Here is a 9,489-nt window from a genome sequence, read left to right as displayed (position 1 = left end):
AGTTATGCCTAATCGATAATTTGCCAGACATAAGAAGGACATATTAAACCGAGGGGGTTAGCCCCGGCACCAAAACGCGGAATTTATTAAAGTTGAAACGTGAAAGCGCATCTGCTATCTCGTTGTCAACACCCGGCACATGTTTTGCCTTACAATTTATATTGAAATGAAAACATGTCAAAACTAAATGCCTCAAAAGCCGCAAGGTCTGAGGTGTAGAAGACTGCTGGTTATTAACTGCATGCACCACCCCTAAATTTTGCACCGAAAAAATATAGTCTGGTTCGCCAAAGTCTTAGCCCATAATTCCACAGCCACAATTATCGGAAATAGTGCCAACAAAAGTAAGTAGGCTGTGAAACCGTGGGAAATCCATGAAGGAGGCCAAGGGGCAGCACACCACTCCCCTTGAAAGAAAGCCCCAAAACCGAAAGAGCCAGCCGCATCCGTAAAAAGCTGCAGAGCATGATTATATACTGGCCTTGAGGGCCAAATTAATTCTAAATTAAAATTAACTAAGAAATCTACCCATACCCACAAATTTTCTTTAATTTCTCTAGACAAAAGTATGATATGATGCGGCTTTGTAGCTCCTGCCATTGCTCTCTCAAGCTTCGTCAAAACCCTCCCCATAGGAATGACCCTGCATGCAAAATTAATTTTGCCTAATAGCGACTGCACTTAGCGCAACCTCACCCTGTCTGCGCTTAAGCACTCTTCAATTTGTCCCAGAAGCTTATGAACCTTGTCTGCAGGGATGCAACAGCACCCTGCTCCCGTATCTAATTCAATGCCCAGGTATGAGAGACAACAAGTGGGACCCTCTGTCTTATCCCTGGGAACTGGAACCCCCAGAACTTGAAATAGAGCACTAGCAGAGAACAAAAGCTCCTGGCAAATGTTACTATCTCTTGGACCCATGAAGAGAAAATCATCCAAATAATGGGCGATGCCCTGATGCCCGGTGCCTGCTTGAATGCACCAATGTAAAAATGAGCCGAATTTCTCAAAATAGGCGCAAGAGATAGAACAACCCATGGGCAAACATTTATCAACTTAAAATTGCCCATCTATTTTAAACTCCATAAACCGCAGGGAATCGGGGTGTAATGGCAACAGTCTGAAGGCTGATTCAATGTCTAACTTCGGTAATAAAGCCCCAGTCAAGTGCCAGTTAAGTGCCTCCTCAAATAACTGATAACGAACCCTACAACATTCCCCTGGAATAGCGTCGTTCACAGAGCCGCCATGAGGGTGGGACGAATGCTGGATTAAGTGGAATTTACCCGGAACATTCTTGGGCACCACCCCGAGTGGAGAAATGCACTAGCCGGGCAAAGGAGGATCAGTAAAAGGACAACACATGTGCCCTAAATTAATCTCCGCATCCACCTTCTGCCTCACCATCTGTGGCCACTCCCAGGCCGAATGCAAATTCCTGCACGACACAACTTGAACTGCACTATTTATGGGTAAATGGAAACCTAAAGTAAAACCATCTAACAAGAACTGAGCTTCATCCCTAAAGGGGTACTTATTTAACCACCTATGCAACTCGGCCAGCATGACCCGTGATGAGGCCTTATTTTGCATCACCACCGGTGTGTGTCCTATCTGTGTGCTCACTCCACGCTGAGAACTTGCAGTCCTTGGCTGGGTGGGATGCCCCGTATATTCGACAAGAGTGTCAAAAACGACAATTGGAGCCCCTAGAACACTTTCCATCGTTGAATGCAAAGCATTTACCCTTCGCTACAAACCCTGAACCTCCCTTAGCCCCTGCCACTGGTTTCTTTCTCTGAACCTCATTCATGCTCCTAGTCTGCTGTGTGACCTCCAGCCACTCCTCTACATCCTTAAAATCCAGGGACAGGGTAGGGTTACCATCCTGCTTTCTGCGGAATTTCTCATCATAATCCCGCCAAACATGTCCCCTGGATTTCATAAACATCTCATGCATCAAGAAAATATACTTGATCACGTTGGAATGTTCATTGGGCCTGGTCTCTAAGTAGCAGGCAGCAAACACCAAAAAAACCCTTAACCACTGGTAGTAACTCCTGAAAGCATTCTCTCCCATACCCCCCGACTTTTTTGCCTTCTCAAAAGCCTGTCTCATATCTTCCGTTAGGGTGAAAACATCCACATATTTACCTTTTCTAATTTTTCCCCGCATCCTTTTCTCAAACCCCTAGTTACTGCCGTATTGGAACAATGTACCATTTCTGAGTACAATGTCAGTTCCGTTTGAATGGCAGAAGCATTAGAAACTTTACGCTTTGAGCTTTTCTTAGCTAGTTGATGCGCTATCAACTTTGCCAGTTTACGTGGGCGCTCAGGTGATCCTGATGACTCACTGCTAACACTAGAAACCGATGAAGAACTGGCAGACAAATCATGCATAACATCATGCTCACCGGATCCAGATGGACCTGGAATTTCGGACACTTCAGCACCACTTGCCACTGTTCCTGATGAATCCTTCGCTGTCTCCAACTGCGCAACATCAGTCTGTCTCCTTTTCTGTACTCTCGCAACCTGAACCGTTTGCTCTGATAGAACGCTAGGCTGAACCTCGGGGACAAAAGCAGAAACCGTTAAAGGAGACAGGGGTGGAGGTTCTACTGATGGAGGAGGTTGTGGGGGAGGGGAAGGAGCTGTGGCTGTCGAAACCAGCTGAGGTGAAGGCAATTGAGAAATTGGTTGGGTATAATTGCCCGGCATGTGCACCGCAGCCCCAGAAACTTGCGATATATTTGAGGTAGGGTAACTCTGTAACCAAGGACCCTGAGGACCAAAAGCAGCCTGCCATGGGAACATGTACATACTATTAAGTTGTGGCGAAGATGCATAAGGAGGCTGCCAATATGGGAAATGCCCAGCCACTGACGTGGGTGTGGTGAAAACTGAATATGGTAAAGGCAATGAGGTACTACACTGGGGAAGGGACATTGCATAACTAGCTGGCGAGGACCATGTGCAGGAGAGGAAAATGTTGGAGAAAATTGAGGGCTAAAAGAGGGGTTAGCAGAGACTGGAAAATAAGGCAGCGTAGAGGTGAGAGAGAAAGGAAAAGCTGAATAGGGGTAAACTGCTGCAGCCATAGAAGTGAAAAACGGAGAAGGCTGCACAGGTAAATTAAATGTAGCAGCCATAGAATGATGGGAAACCGTAACTTGAGACTCTCCTGCAGGGGGCGCCCCTGCCAATGGCAGCATGCTGTTTGACTGTGAAACAACCACAGGAGCCCCTGCAGTCGACACAAGCAAACCCGATGGAGGAATAGGTGCAGGGACGCTATCAGGGTCCCCGCAACCTCCAACAAGGACCCATGCTGGGATCCAACCGCAGGGGCTGCTGTAAGCGCACCTGCAGCAGGCAGCATGTATCCCTGCTGATGCACAGCTGTGGGAGCTGCAGCAAGTGTCCCCACAGCTGGCCTTATCTCCCCCTCCTGACACACCACCACAGGGACCGCAGACAAAGTCCCTGCTAGCGGTGATTTATTACCCGGCAAAAGGTTGATGAGGGCGGGTCTCGTGATCTCCGCACAGAGGTGCGGGGAGCCCGCGCCTCGCCTCATGGGGCCTTTACAGACGAGGCCGGGGATTCCCCGGCGCTCGCGTCATCCAGTGACTCCTCCCCGGCCTGCGCGGCAGACAGACGCCGGAGAGGGAGCTTGATACACAGCTTCCCCCTCCGATGCCACAGGTAAACGAGGTGAGGCAAAAGAAATTATATTAAACTGTGATATAACAATGGAAGAACAAAAGGGGCGAAATAAGACAGAATAAATGAATGGAATAGAATTAAAATGGGTGAATAATGAAAGCAAATGACATGGAATTATCTGAGGTGACAAAGACACAATACAGATTGTACTCAGCCTGACTTGCAACTGAAAAGAGGCTGGACTAAATTCAAACTGGCCCTTAAACACCCCTATAACGTATACGCCCCTTGTCTACATTCTAATTGGCTGCCCAGCAACCATGCAAAACTAACTAAACCTGCCTAGCAACAGCTTACCTACACTAAACAATTACAAAAAATTATGACTCTTAAATCACTTTGCGCCTAATCAGCCCTCATCTAGTCATAGCAACCTAATAATGTTGCCATCCACATGCACTGGGAGAGTTTCCAATATGTCTGGAGTTCCCTGGAAGCAGTCCTTGGATAACCCCAGGAAGATCTTGGGTCCTATGTGTAATTGGCTGATCAGAGGAAATCATACCCTGGAACGGCATACCAGATATATTATAAAAATACGGGGTACTCGGTCCTCCCTGATTTTCTGTAGGACTTTAAGGAGGGCAGGGGGAGGGAAGGCATAAAGGTTTGACAGGTCTGTCTAAGGGAAGGACATCGCATACATTCTCCATACCCCTTTCGTCCATATTCTGGCCACAAAACGTGGAACCTGAGTGTTCAAGGGGCTAGCGAAGAGGTCTATCTCTAGGTTCCCGAAGGTTTGGAGTAATTTTAGGAAGACCTGGTTTCTCAATGTCGCAGATCCTAGAGAGATTCTTTCTCTGGACAGGTAGTCTGCAAGTTCATTGAGCTCCACTGGGATGTAGGCTGCAGTTAAGACTATGGGTCTGATTCAGGTTGGATCGCAAGGCTGCGTTCGCATGCAGCCAGCCGATGTTTGCATTCTGTGCATGCATCTAAGATGCAGTGCGCATGCGTGAACCAGGCACTGTGATTGGGAATGCGATTGCAGGCAGTACGCAGACCCAGTACTCAGTGATTGACAGGAAGTGCCATTTGTAGCTGGTGATGGGGGGTGGTCGTGCGAACGCAGGTATGTCAGTGCCTTTGAACACTGATGCAGGGGCGTACATAAATTATCCACAGCTAAACCATACGCAACCTGAGTACTCACTGCGTGCAGGAAGTTTAGCAATTCCTGCAGGAGGGTCAGGTCAACTACTATTATGCGTCTTGGTCCGATGGTTCTCGATTGTACCGATGTTTTTGCAATCTTGCACATTATTATGGATGTTAGTGAAGGTAAGGGGGCGTCTTTATGAAGTGCTGGGCATCTTCATAACAAGGTGCGGTGGCATACATTCATTCGCATATTTTCGCAGCTAGTGGGTGCGTGTAAATGCAGCCTTGCGATCCAACCTGATCAGGCCCTATGTCCCTTTAGACTTCTCAATCCCAGACTTCTAATGCTTCCATAGGGATATTGACTTGGTGCCCCCCATTCTGTTTATGTATGACACCGTAGTTGTATTGTCCAAGCATAGCTGGATACAGACCCTTCTCGTGTGCTCGGGTAGTAGGGCTTTTAGAGACAGTTTTTCTGCACGTAATTCTAGGACGTTTATAAACAACTTGGTTTCTTTGGGTGGCCAGGTGCCCCTTACTGCTTTATCTTGAGAGAAAGCTCCCCAACCTGTTAGTGACACGTCCGTAGTGATTGTCAGGGTGTTGGGTCTAGAAGTGGGCGAGGAGGAGGTATTGGGAGACTGTTCCAATTGGATAGTTCTGTTGTGTAAATTGCTTACGATTAGCGTCTTTGTAAAAGTGGTGAAGAATAGCAATAAGCAGTATTTTTTGGTGAAAATAAGTAGTCCAGTCAAAGTTGGGGTACTTGAAAATGGGTGCTAGCTAGAGATGACCCACCCAAATTTCGGGGATCCGGGGCGACCCGAGCGCAGCTCGGATCTCCCTTCCTGCCCCAGATCCCTGACCCGAGCCAAAACCTCACGACCCCTCTGTAGTTTTCAGCGGGCTTAACGCTGATTGGCTAAGAGAGCCGTCTGTCACGGCTCTCAGCCAATCAGCATTAAGTCCATTGAAAACACTATAAAATAGGGAAAAGAAGATGGCACCTGCCATCCCCCGCCACCGGTACCCCCCACCGCTGACACCACCCACTGCCGACACCATCGGCAGCCCCATTGGCAGCATCCCCCACTGCCGACACCACCGCTGCCGACACTCCAACACTGATGCCCAACGTACTGAGGACACCATCAGCGACCCCCACACTGCTGACACTCCCACAGTGAGGACACCACCAGCACCCCTGCACTGCCAACACAGTCAGCAAACCTACACTGAGGACATCGCTGGCACGCCCGCTCTGCCGACACCGCTGGCACCCTGCATTGAGAACACCCCTGCACTGCCGACACAATCAGCAAACCTGCACTGAGGGCACCCCCGCATTGCCGACACAGCCAGCAAACCTGCACTAAAGACACAGCTGGCACCCCTGCACTGCCGACACAGCCAGCAACTCTGCCCTAAAGACACCACTGGCACCCCCCACTGCCGACACAGCCAGCAAACCTGCACTAAGACACCGCTGGCACCCCCGCACTGCCGACACAGCCAGCAAACCTGCACTAAAGACACCGCTGGCACCCCCGCACTGCCGACACAGCCAGAAAACCTGCACTAAAGACACTGCTGGCACCCCCACACTGCCGACACAGCCAGCAAACCTGCACTAAAGACACTGCTGGCATCCCCGCACTGCCGACACAGCCAGCAAACCTGCACTAAGATACCGCTGGCACCCCCGCACTGCCGACACAGCCAGAAAACCTGCACTAAAGACACCGCTGGCACCCCCGCACTGCTGACACAGCCAGCAAACCTGCACTAAAGACACAGCTGGCACCCCTGCACTGCCGACACAGCCAGCAACTCTGCCCTAAAGACACCACTGGCACCCCCCACTGCCGACACAGCCAGCAAACCTGCACTAAGACACCGCTGGCACCCCCGCACTGCCGACACAGCCAGCAAACCTGCACTAAAGACACCGCTGGCACCCCCGCACTGCCGACACAGCCAGAAAACCTGCACTAAAGACACCGCTGGCACCCCCACACTGCCGACACAGCCAGCAAACCTGCACTAAAGACACTGCTGGCATCCCCGCACTGCTGACACAGCCAGCAAACCTGCACTAAGATACCGCTGGCACCCCCGCACTGCCGACACAGCCAGAAGACCTGCACTAAAGACACCGCTGGCACCCCCGCACTGCCATCACAGCCAGAAAACCTGCACTAAAGACACCGCTGGCACCCCCACACTGCCGACACAGCCAGCAAACCTGCACTAAAGACACTGTTGGCATCCCCGCACTGCCGACACAGCCAGCAAACCTACACTAAGACACTGCTGGCACCCCCGCATTGCCGACATCACCGGTACTCCTCAAGGAGGACTCTGCCAGTACCGCAGCACTGCCATTCCATGTACTGAGGACACCGTCAGCAACCCCACTCTGCCGACACTGCTGTCACAGTAAGTGCACTATTGGTGTATCCAACCCACACTGTATAACACACTGTATCCATGTTGGAAATTAGAAACTGAACTGCCACATGTTAGTGCCGCCCACTGTGTCACTTAGCTTAGTCAGCCAGCTAGCTGGATGCAACCTTTTAGCCTTAACTAGATTAAGCAAATAATATTGTGAGGTGGTCAAAATTGATTGGAAATGACTGGAAATAAATGTTACTGAGATTAATTATACTGTAGGAACAAAAACAGGCCCATTTAGGTGAGGTTTTGGCAAAACCAATCCAGATATAAAAAGCCAGGGTAGATCCAGATCCAAAACCAAAACACGGGGGTCGTCGGACATCTCTAGTGCTAGCATATTTTTATATCTCTAAAGTGAAATTTTAAAAAACATGAAAAATCCACCTGCTGCATGCACCTGCAATCCCAAAAATACCTGACCCATCCTTGTAGCCCCCCAAAAGGCCTAATTCGATAGTTTTTATGCTTGTCCCCCAACTTTTTAAATTTTTATCCCAAAAATGACATGTCTTTTTTGGGGTGTTCTTAGGTTTTTGTTTTTTTGTGCAGATTTGTCTTTTGGGGGGGGCTGTCCCAAGGGTTCTGAGTCATTTCCCAACGTTTGCACCCCAAAATAAAGATTTTGCACTTCTTTCACCTGCTATTGATTGGAGAATCTTTTTTGGAGAATTCAGTGCATCGAGTTTCCGCTTAGGTGAAATTGTCCTGGAATTGAATTTGGTGAAATTTTTTTAGGCTAAATATTCTCAAGAAAAGAGGCGAGAAAGGCCTCTAATTGAATATGGCCCTAAATGTTATGTTTCGGGATGGGGTTAGGACTAACTTTTGAGTATTTTTTATGAATCCTAGGTCTGCTCCAAGGGAAAGAGTTGAGTCTCTGTGTCTCAGAAGGGTGTCGTGGTCTGGGGGTATCAGTAATATGTTGTATCAGTAAATAATGAATTGGACACTCTGCTGGATCAAATGGGACACTATGGCTTTCATGACCCATGTAAAGGTGTAGGGAGCAGAAGAGAGGACCTTAAGTAAAACCTTAACTGTCCATTGAAATAAGGTGTCTCTCCAAAAAAATCTGAGGAGACACCTGTCATTTAGATAAACAGAATAGTAACTGAAAGCTTTTTTCAGGTCTATGTTTACACAGCAGCAGTCCTTTGTGAGGAGGTAAGGAATATCAGGAATACCTTCCATACGAAACCTCTTTGGTTTCAAATTGGTTCAAAGCTTTTACATTTAATACTGGTCTTACAGAGCCATCTTTCTTTATTATTAAGCCTTTTACGGTCGGGTCTGCCAATTCTATTTTCCCTGTTGGAGGGCTGTAGTCAGTACCTTGTCTAGCTGAGGGCTGCAATTCCTCGAGCAAGGAATATGACCCGCTTGTGTGAAAAATTAATTAAATGGAGATTTAACCCTGATTGGATCGTTTTCAGCAACCACCTTTCTCGCCTCTTTTCTTGAGAATATTTAGCCTCACCACTCTAAATAGGATTGTTTGAGAGTTTTGTGGGTAAACTTACCGTAGCTGCGACCTGTTTTGGCACTGTTCCAAGTGTTTGAGGATGATCCTCTTGGGGCATCATTGGATCTGTGCATGAAGCCTCCTCTCTGGGCTCTTCCTGTGCCTTGGAAGTCTCAGGTCGGACATGTGGTTCACGAAGTCCGACCCCCTTGAAGAAAGCGTCCTTTGAAGGGCTCGTTTACTTTCTTGATATAAAGGTAGGATTTCCTTGCCTTATGTCTCATTTTGACCTCCTCTATGAACTAAGGGCCGAAGAGGTCGGCGTCAGTAAGGTTAGTTGAATGTCTGGTCTATTATAAGTGTTGATAATGGCCTTAAGCAGAGCAAGCTTGGACGCCACCAGAGAATCCAGAGATACGCTGGACTCCCCTTCACTCTCCACTTTATCTAACATGAACAGCAGGGGGCCAGTTGCGTCCGCTATTTCATATTGAATCTTCCTTTCACACTCTGCTCAAATTGTGACTTGCCTTGTCATTTGCTGCAGGTCAGGATTTCTGCCTGACCTTGTTCGAGAACCATGCACTGACATCACCATCATGCACTATGTCAGCTGCTAGCATTCTTCCAGTGGGAGTGCTCCTGCCTCAGCTGACCTCAGCAACCTATCAGGGACTGGCAGCAGATTCATATCCCCTGTGAGAATTCCCACTGGTGCCAGAGCAAAG

At 48.6% G+C, this 9,489-nt stretch overlaps 1 pseudogene; it reads right to left on the bottom strand.

The window, feature by feature from the left end:
- Positions 1-1,687: 1,687 nt before the first annotated feature.
- Positions 1,688-2,724, bottom strand: LOC148524811 (uncharacterized; annotated as a pseudogene).
- Between the last annotated feature and the right edge of the window lie 6,765 nt (positions 2,725-9,489).

Source organism: Taudactylus pleione, unplaced genomic scaffold (assembly GCF_031769625.1).
Source record: "Taudactylus pleione unplaced genomic scaffold, aTauple2 ptg000116l, whole genome shotgun sequence".
In the NCBI taxonomy this organism is placed as follows: domain Eukaryota; kingdom Metazoa; phylum Chordata; class Amphibia; order Anura; family Myobatrachidae; genus Taudactylus; species Taudactylus pleione.
Note: the sequence above shows the minus strand (reverse complement) of the source record. Positions and strands in the feature narration are given on the sequence as shown.